Source organism: Vombatus ursinus, unplaced genomic scaffold, assembly GCF_900497805.2.
Source record: "Vombatus ursinus unplaced genomic scaffold, bare-nosed wombat genome assembly UNPS02014271.1, whole genome shotgun sequence".
Taxonomy (NCBI): domain Eukaryota; kingdom Metazoa; phylum Chordata; class Mammalia; order Diprotodontia; family Vombatidae; genus Vombatus; species Vombatus ursinus.
The window spans coordinates 5,940-21,469 of record NW_020954049.1 but is presented as its reverse complement, the minus strand read 5'-3'; the positions used below and the strand labels follow the sequence as shown (position 1 = coordinate 21,469).

Genomic DNA, 15,530 nt, shown 5'->3' with positions numbered 1-15,530 from the left:
ATGGTCCAGAAATTTTAAGCCTTTTCTTTTTCTTGCAAAACAAGATGCAATACCCCAGAAAAACTGAACAGAGGTGAAGCCACTATTTCTGACCATCATACCCCACAGCAAAGTTCATTTGTTAATGTGAACAAACATTTATATAACCTGGATAGGTTCTTTATTATAATGTATATTATTTTTGGTCAGTTTGTGAATCTTGCAGTGGTTGTACCCCTAAAACCCCCATATATCATACACATACATGAAAATATATATGTCTATGTGTATGTATTCCTATGTATGTGTGTTTAGATGTGTCTGTGTATGTGTGAATATGAGGTAAAAGAAAAACAATATATCAACACAAATTATAAAAAAAACCCAAGAGAGCATACCAGATTAACCATATTTCCTGGAATCACTAGACTCATAGCTTAGTGGAATTATGTGGAGAGAGTTTACCTAGATTTTAGCAAAGGCTTGAAAAAGTCTCTAGTGCTATACCCGTGGTGAATATTGAGAGATATTGGCTATAGTATAGTATAGTGACAGAGATTCAGGATGGGGGTGATGAGTGATAGATCCAATATGGTCTTTGCTACATTGACTGTGTCTGCCAGCAACCAGAACATCCGAATGATCACTGGGCTCTTACCAGTAGACCAATATCTTGAAATACGTATTCCAGGGCCAATTGCCCTTTCATCAAATAATAGAAAAGTGCTCAGGGCACATGATTTACCTAATTAAAAAGCATCTCAGGATTCTTTTGTTCCATGAGTTTCATTTGTTTCTATGGCAGCGTCTTTTTCTGTGTCCACTGTTGTGGCACGGTTCACTATTCCTCTTGACCCTTTTCCAATTCAAATAAAATTTTTGATGAATTTCTGAGGGTCACCGGGGCTAACAATAAGATGCAGGGCAGCCCTGATCTCTTCATGGGACACCCTACAAGGCTTCTGGTCTATGGCTGAACCCAACTAGGTAAGGAATAAGTACTTGTGCTTGTCAGGTGGAAGTGAGCAACCTTGTGATACTCACTTGATGAGCAGTTGTCATTGCTCTGAGTTGCAGGTAGTTTGACTGGCCCCTGAGGGTAACACCCAGTTGTGCTGACAGCCATCTCTGCTTGATCATCATTCACCTGAGAAGCAAATAATGGTAGTCATCATTGGTAGACTTACATCAAGACTAGCTAGCTAGTTCATAACATTGGTTGAATGATGAATGTGTGCAAAACATCATTATACTGGGCCTAAGGAAAAAATAAAGTAAGGGAAGTCTGTCTGGGGTATCCCCAAGTCTGCAATTTTAGTTCATACACATACTCTGTACCTTTAGGTTGTCTTCCTTTCTTCCTATCAAAATCTAATCTCAGGATTAGGTATTTACACCCTATTATTATAATATCTTGTGTTATTAGTCTTTTATACCTTAGTATAAATTTCCCTAAATATGTTCCTCTTCTTTGATACTGACATTTTAGGCCTTGTCTCTTTGAAATAAAAGGCTTTGTATTGCTAGAAGAATTGAAAGCATCAGGGGGTAAATGAGGGAGTGCCATAGAGGGAAATGTCCTTCTCAATGCACTAGAAATCACAATATAGAGGTGGTGTGAAAAATGATTTTTCTTAGTAATCCTTATCTTGGAGACTCAGAGCTTCTCCCATCCCCCTTTCTTAAAGTTCAGTTTCTTCTTCAGGAGACATTTAAGATCTAATCTAATAGCTCTATTCCTGCTCATTGTGATGCCCAGACAGGTCTGGGAAAATGTTGATTTCTTCCCTATTGTCAAGACAGGTGATATAGAAATTGATGTCTCTTTGACCAAGATTAAGTGACCTAAGTCACATACCCTAAGACTTTCATTTTAACATAGCCCACCTCCTAGTGTGTTGAGCAATCAGAGTTGATTGGCACCCCTTGGGAACACCTATTCTTCAAGGGCATATAATTCTACCCCCAACCCCCAAATTGAGCCAGTCCTGGACTGGCTTCCTTAAGGGGGTCTAGTTCTGATGGGGTTGGGATCTGGACCCCAGAAAGGAAAAACCCTGGACTTTCCCACATGGCCAAATCTCTGGCATTCCCCTGAGGCTATGGTCCCATCAACTGGTCTTTCATTGTGGCTACACCCAATCTCCCCTCCATTGTTTTACCTCCCTATGGCCCCTGGCCATTTGGAAGTACATCCAACTAAATTAAGGTCACCAGATTAGTAATTAATTGGTTTTGTTTCAAGTTTAAGTACATGATAATTGCTTATGGTACTGCCATATTTCTAAATTTTGTTATGTTGTTAGAAAAGCGATTTCTCTTAAAATCTAGATGTTGTTAGGTTAAGAATTGTACTGTCAGAAAAAAAAATTAGTGGAAAAGCTGTTTTAGGAAGCTGTTAAGTCATTCTATCTGACCATGTGTTGTAAGATTTTGAAGTACTATAGTTTAAGAAATCATAAATGTCTAAGTTTTGTCTATATTTAAAAGGGAAGTTTTAACTAAAATTATTTGTCTCTCACTTATGAAAATTAAGACTGTTAGCTGAGCTATTTGGAGTTACTGTTTAAATCAAGAATTTACAAAGGTATTTTTGTGAAAGGAAACTTGGTAATTATAGAAAGAAAAGACCATGTAAAATCTCCTTTGTAATCCTTATCAATCCTGTGCAAGAGTTTTGTGTTGTGGAATTCTTACTGAGTAAATGGGTCCTCAGTGCACACACTTTTTTGACTAGAGAATTTAGGTGACTAGAAATTCATCCCCATCAACATCAGGAAAAATTGTAAGCTGTTTTTAAGAAGGGGAAATGCTTTTATGAAGAAATCTTTTGTGTGATTTTTAGAAGGCCTACTAAATTTCATTTGCAAACTAATTTATTGTGATAATTATTTGATATTGATAAAAATTATGTCCAAACCTACTGTAAATTTTCGAGTTTCATTCCTAGGCTTGTTGTTTCCTTTGGACTGGCCTTCTACGGGTGTTTTCAGAGAGACAGAGTTGGCAGCTCAATGGAAGCAGCATCAGAGATTTAAGGCTAGTGATTCATACAAAAGCATCTGACTACTGTAATGAGCTGTAAGCGCGAAAGATCTTGCTGTTTAGATCTGAATTCATCTCACGGTCTAGCAAGAGTTGAAACTAGTGTTTGAATTTATCATACATATGAGATATAATTCCTGAAATATCTCGTTCTTTCAGATTGACGATGGTTAGAAAAGGGTAAATAAGCTTGAGAAACAGAGATGCAAATCTATTAAGAGTAGTAATTTATGAACTAGCTTGCGTTATCTTCATAAGAAATTTGATTTATTCTTGTTGTTACTTAAAAACTGTTGTTTTTACTCTTGTTATTTAATCAGGAACTAGTACATGTGTAGAAATGTTTACGCAGACTACCTAAGGCTCACCTTAAAAATGTTCCCATTGTTTAAGGGATTCTGAGAGTAGTATTTTCCTGTGGTAAATCTCTTTCTATTCCCAATGTGAGATTATAGTCACATATCTGAAACTCTGATTGTTGGAATTTGCTATTCAAGACCTTATAGGACTATTAACTGACATTATTCTGAGTCTGACTCCAGGTATGATTATCAAGGAATACAATTGAGCCTATGATCCATGTTGCCAGCAACCCTGTAGGGGTCTATGAACTGCAGAGGGTGTTCTCATGGGAACAGTTGGGAGAAGGACTGTCCTGCATGAGCTGAGGTAGGATTCTCCAGACTCAATTTCCCCACTAATCCACCTGGCAGACTTTAAGCCTGGCTCAATGCAATTGGCCATCTACATGACTTCTGCCTGGAATTGACAAGAAGTTAGTGAAATATTGTTCCCTTACTACAGTTATGTCTCTATTCCTTTATGGCAAATTTCTGTAATCAAAAAGTTTTGTAAACAGTATTAAATCTATTAAATAATAGATTGATACTAGGACATCTGAGTTCCTGTAGTAAGATGCAAGTATAAGATTGAGCTATTTGGCCTAGAATTGTAGTCCAAACGACTAGCTATTTAGTCTTGAAATCTGTTACACGTTGTATATTCCTGTATAAGTTAGGGTCCTTTAATTCTTCAGAATGGCATGGAGATAATTAGGTCAAGGACTTGTGAAACCAGGATATGATTGCTATTTAGTACAAATAGTTTCAAAAGAAGAATGACTTATGGTCTATCTTAAAAGAAGCATCCCTTTAATTAGGGGTTATTTATTTGAACATGGCTAGAAGTTGGAATTGCTTTATTATAAATAACTTACTTGATTTGTACTGGTTTAAAATGGATTACTCAATGCATTTATGTATGTATTGGAGTCTGTTGTTAATTCCTTAGTGGAATCTCATCCTCCTAATGGGGGAAATGAATTAATGTGAAGTATAAAAAACAGATTCTAGTTTTCTGTTTTTATTTCAGTTTCTTAAATATATCAACATAACAATTGGCCAAGGTTTCAAATTTTGATTTTATAATAGAGACATAAGCATTGAATTAACTTTCATTATTTGGCCTGGTTATTTGAAAAGTAGTTTAAAATGGTGTTAAGATCAATTTTGTAGGAGATTTTAACAAGGAAAGAGGATCACTCTACAAGGAGTCTTAAGAAGACAGCCTACTGGAGACTGCTTAAACCACACTCTGACCAGAAAATTTCATCAGATGATGTCCCCCAAAACCAGACAGCTGTACGAGATGAGACTCCTGAGCGTTAAATGGACAATTTATTTATTGCTTACTTTTTCTCCTTGAGTCTTTTTCTGTATTGTCTACTTACTAAAAGGGGACTGCCCCCTTTGATTTGTCAATGCATCGATCAGTTTTTCCCTCCTCCCTCCCATACTGTTACCCATTATAAGTCCCAAAACCCTTGATGAAGTGTTGACCATGTCAGTTAGTGATTCATTGAAAAGGCTATGCCTCTCAATAGAATCAGATGGAGGAATGTGAACAAAGATTTTTCTTAGTAATCATCATCTTGGAGACTCAGAGCTTCTCACATCTCCTTTTCTTAAAGTTCAGTTTCTTCTTTAGGAGGACATTTAAGAACTAATCGAATGGCTCTGATTAAGTGACCCCAAGACCTTCATTCTAATGTAGCCCACCTTCCAGTGTGATGACCAGTCAGAGTTGATTGGCACCCCTTGGGAACACCTACTTTTCGAAAGGCACATAATTCTATTCCCCTAACCCCCAAATCGAGCCAGTTCTGGACTGGCTCCCTTAGGGGGGCCCAGTTCTGCACTGTAACTCCCATGCAATCTATGTTGACAGCTGGAGAGAAATTACAAATGTGGACACAACCTAGTTTTGTTTATCTTTTCTTAGAACTAACTCTGCTGAGGTTGACATTTAATCCCATAAGGTTGGCTGTGGTGTTTCTGACTTCTGCTGCCTGACTTCTTTCAGAGATGCTCTTTGGGTGGGCATATTCAGATAGGCCTAGAGCCTTCAGGCTACCCCCTCGCAGTTCAGAACCCTGTGCTTTTCTATTGTGTCTAGCCTGCCCAGTTTGAAGAAGGCCCTGTGCTTCACATCTCTGTCTCCTCTTTCTCCTATCAAAATGTATCAGTGTTGTTCTTATTTCTTCTGGATCTCACTCTATGATTCCTATAAAATTAAAAAAAAAACTCATAAAAGTTGAAATGACTAATAATTGCTAAATGTTTACTTTTCTCCAAAATAATCTTTATAATTAGACAGGGGAGATACCATGCCTTATTCATAAGAGGGACTTTATAATGGCTGCAGTCCAGGGAAGTTTTGTTCAGGATTCCTCCAGTCATAATTCAATTCCATTGAAATAAAACAAAACATTTACTTTCTATTTAGTATGCATAAAGCAGGAAGTAAAGTTGCATAGTGTATATCAAGCTGGCCTCTCTGTCAGAGTGACCTGGATTCAATTTCTGTTTCTGACACGTATTGGCTATGTGACCCTGGTGAAGTCATTCAACTTCTCACTGATCTGAGCAGCACTATAAGGTTTTTCTTAACTTTTGTGTATCATGGATGTCTTTGGTACTCTGGTGAAGCCTATGGACACCTACTCAGAATGATTTTAAATGAAAAGACAAAATACATAAGATTACAAAGGAAGAAAACTGTCTGGGGAAATTAAAAAAAAAAAAACAAACAAACAACAAGTTCATAAATTGTAGGTAATCGCTGTTCTAAGATTGTAAATTACACAGAAATTGGAGATCTGTATTGGTAGAGAGAGTTTCTTCATCAGAAGTTCCTTTTATTGATGGAATTATAGGTCCATACCACACATATCTAGTTGTGGCAGAGAATTAAAATATTTCTGCTTTGTCTCTCTTCTGTTATCATCTGAGCAGTGGTCTTACTCACTTTTCTCCATTCCCCCACCCAAATGTAAGTGGCACAATAGATAAAGCATTAGATTGCTGGTCAGAAATAATTGCATTCAAATCTGATCTCAGACACCTACTAGCTATGTAACCCTGGCTCTCTGCCTCAATTTCCTCATCTGTAAAATAGGATAATATGGTACCTAACAAATAGGGTTATTGTGAGGATCAAATAAGGTAATGCTCACTATGATAATAATAAGCCACACTCTTTATTTCCATCCCTTAGGCATGTCTTTTTAAAAACTAAGTCAGTTAGAGTTCTTGTGAATGCTCATTTTTCTATGTAGACAGCTATTATTTTTTGACTGCTCAACAGAATTATTCCTGAGTGTACACACACAGATGCTGGGGATACAAATAACAAAAGAAAACATGCCCTACCCTCAAGAATGTCACATTCTTCTCTTTGCATTATATAAGGAACATTATGTAACCACCTAATTTATGTTGCATAAATTAGGTGTGAGATGCACATAGTGGATAGTTAACACCTTTGATGAAGGAATTCAAGAAGACCTTCTCACCTCACTCAGTTTGTCTTCAATTTGGCTCTGACTCTCTACCATGCTAATCTTATTCCTAGCTAGACATTGAAAGACTGTTTATGCTATTTCCTGCCAAGAAGGGCTAGCCACCCCTCCAGGAATTGAATATTCATAAACCGGAATGTTCTCCAGGATGTTTTGAAAACAGCTCTTTTCCCATAGATCATGCATTTATTTAGCAAAGGGCCTTCTTCCTTAGAAGGAATTACTTGTGGCAGGTAGTCCTGAGCCATCTTTGGAGTCTCACCTGTGGTGTGGACATGTAGCCTGGTATTTTCCCATTTGGACTCTGGAGGCTGATTCCGGGACTCCCCAGCCACATGATCCAGATATATTATTTTTTTCCCTGATGGTACTGACCGATTGTGCTAAGATTTGATATTGACTGAGACTTCAGTTGTTACTGATTAAGACTTATGTTAGCTATTGATACTTACTGTGTGAGATTTACTTATTGAGACCTATACTAACTACGGAGATTTAAAATATTATTGCTTACTTACTGAGACTTATACCATCACTTACTTACCTTTATCACTATTTTAATAATAAATATTTTTATTATATGCATATATGCACATATACATACATGCATACATACATATATAAATCAAACCTGAGAGGCTGTATCATTTCCAAAACAATCTGAACTGTAACTAAATTAAGCTGCGATAAATAAGGTTGCTTTGCAATACGACACTCAGTAGGTAATGAATTCTTTGGCCATGGCAAACCATAAAAGATAAAAGTTCTTTCAATCAAGACCCTTAGTTCTTTGCGGCCCTCATCTACTTCTACTTTTGCAGTAACAGTGGTGGAAAATATCAGAAGATAGTAAGAACCTCAGGATTTAGAACATTTAATTCAGTCATTTAAATGCTGGTTTTTGAAATGTGAGCTATTTGTTTATTAACCAGTAAGGAGAAAAACTAGTGCTGGAATGGAGCTATCATCCTGGAGAATTGCTATGGTATAAAAAAAAGAAAAAAGTAAGACAGTCAGAAGTTAACCAGAAATAATCCTAGCAAAGAGCCGCTAATAAAGCTCATAGTTTCAGATATCTAGACACAAATCAACAAAATATGGGTAACAATCAATGTTAACTAGACAATGTAATACAAAAAAGCAAATTTGACTTCATAGGAGTACTTGAGACTTGGTAAGATAAGTCCCAAGACAGGAATGTAGCTCTGGAAGAGTATATCTTATTTAAAGAAATATAATAGATAACGAGGGAGGGAGACTACAAATAATCCTGTATATCAAGAAACTATATCAGTGTCGGGATATCTATACATGGAGTGAGAAACATGAGAAGCATGCTGGAAAGCATTTGGTGAAGTTTACTGGAGTGAGAAACAGATATGATATTGTCATTGAAATACTCTACAAACCACTTGGACAGAAAGAAGATATAGATGAGTAGTTTGGAAAACACACCTGACAGCAAAGCAAGATATACTCTATTCTTGATAGTGGGCTTCAATTATACAGACATGTGCTGGAGCTCTCTCTCTCCCCAAATCAGAACAATTAATTTCTTCATTGCTTTAATGATAAATCCTTACTATTAAAGACAGAGGAAGCAATAGGGCTGTTATTGTATATATGGTTTACACCAATAAGGAAGAACTGGTTGGTGGAGTCATGTGATGAGGACCTTGTGAAGAAGTAACCACTTCATCTTAGAATGCATGATAAAGGAGAGGAAAGCTGCAGAAATCCAGTGTGACTTGGATTTTTGGAAGACCAGATTTCAGAGCACTCAGAGAAAGAGAGGTGGGATGTCCTAGACCAAATTTCTATAGAAGTCAGCCCAGGAGAGATGGGAGACACTTAAGACTGAATTTTGGAAAAGAAAAAGAAAAATAATTCTGTCAAGAAGGAATAAAAGAGGCCAACGAAGATTTTTACGAACTTATTAACCAACTTAGATTTCAAGACATGTTTAGACGGTGTAAATAAGCGTAGTGCTTACTACATTTGGGAGAAAAGGAAGACAACTGGAGGAAATAAGAACACTATTCAGAAAAACCAAAGAGAGATGAAGAAGAGATGTTTAATTTCTATTTCATTTTTATGCTCCTGTCAAAAAGAATCACAGCCAATAGCTATTTCATAATCACTTACTAGGCAGGCACTGTGCTAAATGCTGGGATAGAAATACAAAAAGAAAGATAGTACATACCTGAACTCAAGGACCTTAGAATCTCATGGGACAGGACAATATAGAAAAGGAAGCCAAAAAGGAAGGGACAGGATGCTTAGGGTGGGGCAGATGGGAAAGAAGTCAAAGAAGTCTAAAATGCATGCAACTAGGTGGGAGATAAGGAGATTCCCAAGATGTCTCTCTGGGGTTTCCTTTCTTTAAATGGAGGTTGTCCCCCACGTCTAGAATGCCATCTCTCCTCCTCTTTACCTCTTGGCATCCTTAATAAGACTAGCTCAGATACTACTTTTTGAAGAGGCCTTTCCTGACCTCCCTCCCCAACTTTCCCCTCTAAGGTTACCCTCTTCCTACTCTACATGTATTTTCTATGTATCTATTTATTTACATGTTGCCTCCCCCATTTATATGTAAGCTCCTAGAAGGCAAGTATTGTTTTTGTGTTTTTCTTTCTCTTTGAACTTTCAGTGCTAAGGCACTGTACTTAGCATATAGAAATTTTTTAAGAATTTTTTTTAAGAAATTAAAATTTAAGAAATTTAATTTAATTGACAAAATTTAATTTAAGAAATTAAAATTAAAAAAAAATTAAGTTCTTCTTGTTTGACTGATTGACAAAACAAAAAAGGGTCTAAAAGGAAGTTGATTTATTTTACCCAGATCAGTGATTTCGTTGTTGTAGGGAGATTCCAGTGTGAAAAGTTTCTCTACCCATGTAAACTGGCAACTGTTCTAATACCATATTAATCAATCAATCAATCAACAAGCATTTATTAAATATTATATTTTTTAAATGTTTTGGGGAAACCAATAGGTTAATGGACTTGTCCCAGGTCACACAGCCAATATGTAATAGAGAGCAGTACTTCACCCTGGCCTTTCTGACTCTGAAGCGAATCCTCTATCCACTCTGCCCTTCTGCCTCTCAGGGATTTGATAAACAAGCCTAAAAGTGAAGATATAGTAAGATAGTAGTATTCCCAGAAAAGTTCAGGTCAGCTGGCTCAGATGTATTATATTCTATGTACTGAAAGTACTGGCAGATGTGATTGCTTCCTGAGGCACCATCAGGAATTTTGGAAAGATTATGAACAACAGAACATCTCCTATTGAAGAAGGTAAAATGTCATGATTTTTTTAAAAACAGGAAAAATGGAGTCTGCAAATTATGACAAAGTGAATGTAATGGTGATTTCTTGCAAAGTTTTTTAAGGTATTGTTTCTCACAATTTTATTGCTTCCTTTCTTTTTTATATGGAAATGATTTCTTGCACCTCCTCCACTGATTGAATCCTTGCTTGTAACAAAGGAACATTTAAGCAGACCTAATACAGAAACTGCATCTGACAGCACATACAGCATTCCACATCTATAAACACCTACTTCTTTCCTGAAAGCAGAGTGCTATGGTTCATTATGAGTTCTCCTGGTCCAGGACTGCTATTGTAATTTATCTAAATTCCTATGCCTTTTATTGTGCTGATTACATCAAACTTCAAGATAGTATAGGATCTTCTTAAATATGCTCCAAATCTAGATAACAGTCTACAGATGAAAAACCAAGTGGATGAAGAAAGTGTATTGCTCAGATGATGCCATACAATTGGAGTGGTAGACAGCTGAGTTTGTCCAGCAGTTTACATATATAGGACAAGGACTGTGGATGGACTGAAAGTTGACTAGGAAGAGAAAATAATAATTTGGGTGGCATTTAGGAAATTGTGCAGTGCTTTCTATGATTCTGAGGTGCTCCCACACTAAAGTTCATTTTTTCAACATCAACATTCTCCTGGTGATGTTATATTGAAGTGAAAGAAATACAATCCCAGACTTCCAAGAGCCAAGATACTGGAGTATAAATCACTCTCTCTGTCCATTATTGACCTCTGAATGCCCAGAAAATATCACCCCAGCAAAAATCCTAGAAGTGAGCCAGCAAAAAGGCAGGGTGCCGCAGTCTTGTAGCCCAGGAAGCTTGGAGGATGAAGGGGAAAGGGAATGGGAGCTTGTAATTGAAAAGAATTATGAACTGCACAATACTTTCACTTTAGGTTCAGATCTTGAGACACAATGACATGCACTGGATACAAACTTAACAAGTAATTGGGTTTATTTGATAATGCTTAAGGTGACAGAGAAGTAGGGATTAGAATAATGTACATATGCATATGATCCGGTGAATGATAATCAAAATAGAACAAAGAAAGAATGGAAATAAAACAAAGAATAGATACATCACCAACCAGGCGAGCTCCAACACCTGACACAGGGACCAGGGGAGACTTCAGGAGACAGTCATCAGGGTCCTGGTTGGGAAAGTCAACAGAGTGGGTGTCCCTATCTCTGAAGGGAAGACCTTCAAAAGTTCCTTTCCCAAGGGCCCTTTTTATATCTATGTAAACCAAGGGAAAACAACCTTAGAACAAAGGTGGAACTTGGCCAAAGCTCCAGATGCCTATTTTTATGTACGTATCCAAGGATGGGCCAGATCCTCGAGCACTTACATGTTTTCCTTGAGATAAGAGTTGTTGCACACTGGTAACATAGTTTGTTTGTTCTTTGATGTTCTGTTCCCTTGGTGCTCCTGGTCACACATACTAACTTTAAATTACATTCTTTATGTCAGGTCATGAGGCGGTCATGCAAGGGGTTGGGGAGGATCTCCTCAGTTTCCCTTATAGAGTTATGATGGGAGGTGTCCCAGCAAGCCAGTGGCAAGCCCCACCTCAGCAAACCAGGGGGAGATCCTGAGCCTAAGGGTGTTGGAGCAAGATAATGCCAAAGTCATGACCCCTGAGTGCCTCAGCACAGGCAGGGAAACCGGTAGCCACCAGCTTAGAAAACCACCACATGCACTGGTGGGTAGACATCCTCCAGCAGCCAAACCTCCCAGTGCTTTAAAGAAGCCTGGGTGAGCAGATGTCCTCCCGGAGACAAACTCCCCACCCCTGCCCCAAAAGCTCCAATGTCGCTGACCCCAGCTCAGCACCAGATAAGCAGTCAGACTCCCACATCCTTCAGCTTCCAATACTTGAGGCCCCAGCACACAAAGAAAGTGACAGGGTCCAAGGCTCCCAGCACAAGAAGTTTGGGTCAGTGCCCCCTGAGCTGCAGCAGGAGAGTTCAATTTTAAAAGCCAGGAAATAGGCAAAAACCATGAGCAAAAAGCAGAAATGGACAATGACCATCGATTCTTATTTTGGGGACAGGGAAGATCAAGGCACAAATTCAGAAGAGGACAACATTGTCAAAATACCCACAACCGAAACCTCAAAGGGGAATATGAACTGGTCTTAAGCCCAAAAAGCCTTCTTGGAAGAGCTTAAGAAAGATTTTTAAAGTCAAATGAGAGAGGTAGAAGAAAAATCGCGGGAAAAAATGAGAGGTGTGCAAGAGAGAGTCAATAGATTGGAAAAGGAAGGATAAAAATTGACTATAGAGTTCCACTTCTGGGAGCCAAGATGGTGGAATAAGAAGTCACTTTCACCCTCCCTTATTGACCTCTGAAAGCCTTGAAAATATCACCCTAGGAAAAATACTGGAATAGCTGAACCAGTAGAAAGATGGGGTGCAGCAGTCTTATAGCCCAGGAACCTTGGGGGATTAATGGGATAGGCCCCTCTTAGTCTGGGAGAGGGGAATCAATAGAGAACAGGAGGTGTCCCAGCAAAATGGAGGAAAGTCCCACCTCAGCCTACCACGGTGAAATCCTGAACCCCAGGGTGTTGAAACAGGCAAGCACCAACACCAAGACCCCCCAGTGCCTCAGTACAGGCAGGGGAACCAGTGGAAACTGGCTCAGAAATTCCACCATGTGCCACAGTGTTCTCTGGCAGCCAAGTCTCCCAGTGCCTCAGCAAAACTCTGAGAAGCACAACTCCAAGAGGGAAAGCTCCAGGCAGAGAAACATCCTGTAGCAGTGAAACATCCCACTGCAAGGCTCGGGTGAGCAGAAGACAAAGGAATGCAAGACCTAGGTGAGCAGGCATCCTCCAAGGGCCAGATTTCCTATCCCTACTCCTACCCCTAGAACTGCAGTGTTACTCATTGCAGCCCAACAGCAGGTAAGTGGCCAGAACCCTACAGCGTCCAACTGCTAGCATCTGAGGCCCCAGCACTCAAAGCTAGTGACTAGGTCCTGGGCTTCCAGCACAAGAAGCTTGGGTCAGTGCCCCCTGCCCATCAGCAGGAGAGCTCAATTTTTTTAAAGGTCAGGAAATAAGCAAACACCATGAGAAAAAAGAAACTTACAATGACCAGAGATTCTTATTACAAGGACAGGGAAGATTGAGGCAGAAACTCAAAAGAGGATAACATTGTCAACAAACCTGCATCTGAAACTTCAGAAGGGAATATCAACTGGTCTGAAGCCCCAAAACGCTTCTTGGTAGAGCTCAAGAAGGATTTTAAAATTCAAATAAGAGAGGCAGAAGAAAAATTGAGGAAATGACAGGTATGCAAGAGAGAGTCAATAGCTTGGAAAAGGAAGGACAAAAATTAACTGTAGAAAACAAGTCCTTAAAAAATACAATTGGCCAAATTGGAAAAAAAAAAAAAGGATACCGAAGAAAAGAAATCCTTAAAAAATACAATTGACCAGCTGGAAAAAAAAATGCACATTGAAGAAAACATCTCCTTAAAAAGCAGAATTGGCCAAATGGAAAAGGAGGCACAAAAATTCACTGAGGGTCTTGGGAAAGTCCCTTGACCACAAGGACCTGTTCATCCTGCTTCACGCGGTCCAGCCTCCCAAAGAGGGAGTCTCAGCTTGGGCCAGACACCCAGGGTTCACTGAGCATAAAGTAAGCATGCACTGAGGATGGCAGGTGCTCAAAAAGAGGCCTGGGAAGCCAGCCCCACCCCCCCCAAAAAAACAGCCCCACAGCACCCTGGGCACATGAAGAAAGAAGCGCTGGGGGGGAGGGGAAGGTGGGGTGCGGCAGCTGGAAGTACACATGCTTCCTGGCTGCTGGGTTCCCTAGCCTAGGGATGGAAGATGCATAAGAAGCAGTTTGGCATGTAGAGCAGCAAGCAGCCTTGGTGCCAGGAAGACTTGGTCAAGCCCTGCCTCTGACAGTTTGCTGGCTGGGACATCATAGGTAAGAAAACTGAGGACAAGAGAGGGAAAGTGACTTGCCCAAAGTTGAACAGCAAAATGGATATTCTAAATTCTCCCACCTCCAAATGCATCACTTATTGGAAAAGAAAAGTTAAGTCTGAGTACATGTGACTCCAACAACTCAAACAGTTTCAGGCAAATACGGGTGCAAAGGCTGTGTTTGTGGCCAATTTTGCAAAAGTTCAAGAAAAAACTCAGATACTCAAAGACTGGAAGAGGATCCAAATCCAGCCTGTTCAATTGATGAGGCCTGTGAGTGGGCACACTTTCCTCAAAAAGTGTACTGTAGAAAGCAATTTGTCAGGATTTGACAGCCAGGATATGTCAATGAGATCTCTGAATACAGTTGCACTGGTGCCCATCATGTATTCCCGGTCTCCTCTCAAGCAAAATTTCATGGTGGAAGATGAGACCGTTTTGTGCAATATTCCCTACATGAGAAATGAGGTTAAAGAAGAAGATGAAAATTTCATTGAAGAACTCATCAATAACTATGATGGGAAAGTCCATGGGGAAGAAGAGAGGATCCCAGGTTCTGTCCTGATCAGTGATGCTGTGTTCCTGGAGTTGGTGGATGCCCTGAATCAGTACTCGGATGAAGGGGAGAGGAACAACAATGACTCTTCTGAGGGGAAACAGAGTTGCCAGTCCTCGGGAAGAAAAAAATGACTCACCATTGAAAGCAACAAAGAGGTCCAAGAAACAATTCCCTAATGACATGAGCTTCAGCCCCATTTCTTCCACATTCCCTGAGAACGGTGTTCCGGATGACATGAAAGAGAGGTATCAAGAACTCACAGAGGTATTGAACTCCAGTGTTTTGCCTTCCCAGTGCACATCAAATATCAAAGACCCCTGAGTCAAGTCTGTGCATCAAGAACAATCCCCACTTTCCTTCCACACATTCTTCTCTAACACTGCTTCAGATATGACTGCTTCCTTCACCCTTTTCATGCCACTCCTAAGGTGTACAAACACAGGAACAAAGAAATCAAGATTAGCCAGACCCATGTGGATTGGACTGCTTCCTGTAACTGTGAACCCCAGTTTTAATTTTTCAGAGACTATGTGCTCCATGACTCACATCCATAGAGCAGTGCAAATCAAATCTGGATCCTATCTTCAGAATTTCCTACAATAAAATGGATGGAGGCAATGTGGATAGAGTAGGTAGTCACTCCTGCAGTGAAGTTTGAAGGCCTCCCTGTCCAAAATATTTGCTGACCAGCTGCCATAATGCTGGAAATTCCTTAATTAAAATTAATGTCATTCATTTGCATTTAAAAAATCCTCACTGAGGAGAAGTAAAGAAAGAAAAAGTAAAATGGGCCAAATGGAAAAGGAGG

General features: G+C 39.3%; 1 pseudogene; it reads left to right on the top strand.

The window, feature by feature from the left end:
* Positions 1 to 11,984: 11,984 nt before the first annotated feature.
* Positions 11,985 to 15,218, top strand: LOC114042172 (annotated as a pseudogene).
* The last annotated feature ends 312 nt before the right edge of the window (positions 15,219 to 15,530 follow it).